The following is a 255-nucleotide window of genomic DNA, read 5'->3' on the forward strand; positions in this document are numbered from 1 at the left end:
CTTCGCACAACTAACCAGCAAGTGTACTGGGTCGTCCAAGTAATAAACCTTACGCGAGTAAGGGTCGATCCCACGGAGATTGTTGGTATGAAGCAAGCTATGGTCATCTTGTAAATCTCAGTCAGGCGGATTCAAATGGTTATGGAGGATTAATGATTAAAAGATAAATGAACATAAAGTAAAGATAGAGATACTTATGCAATTCATTGGTGAGAATTTCAGATAAGCGTATGGAGATGCTTTGTCCCTTCCGTT

Source organism: Arachis duranensis, chromosome 3 (assembly GCF_000817695.3).
Source record: "Arachis duranensis cultivar V14167 chromosome 3, aradu.V14167.gnm2.J7QH, whole genome shotgun sequence".
In the NCBI taxonomy this organism is placed as follows: domain Eukaryota; kingdom Viridiplantae; phylum Streptophyta; class Magnoliopsida; order Fabales; family Fabaceae; genus Arachis; species Arachis duranensis.